Source organism: Bison bison, unplaced genomic scaffold, assembly GCF_000754665.1.
Source record: "Bison bison bison isolate TAMUID 2011002044 unplaced genomic scaffold, Bison_UMD1.0 scf7180017864377, whole genome shotgun sequence".
Classification (NCBI taxonomy): Eukaryota; Metazoa; Chordata; class Mammalia; order Artiodactyla; family Bovidae; genus Bison; species Bison bison.
In genome coordinates, this window is record NW_011494949.1 from 1,427,632 (window position 1) to 1,427,870 (window position 239).

Here is a 239-nt window from a genome sequence, read left to right on the forward strand (position 1 = left end):
ATAAAATGTTATTAAAATCAGTTTCACCTTCTCCCTATACTTTTCTCACATGGCCACTAGAAGTTTACAACTGCCTCTGTACTTCACATAATATTCCCACTGGATAGCACTCTCCTGGTGGATTTCACTTTATACTTTTAATTGTATACACATATGTCATCTGCTGCACAGGGAAAGGAAAAGTGAAGTCTCTCAGCCTGCAGCATACCAGGCTACTCTGTCCATGGGATTTTCTGGAG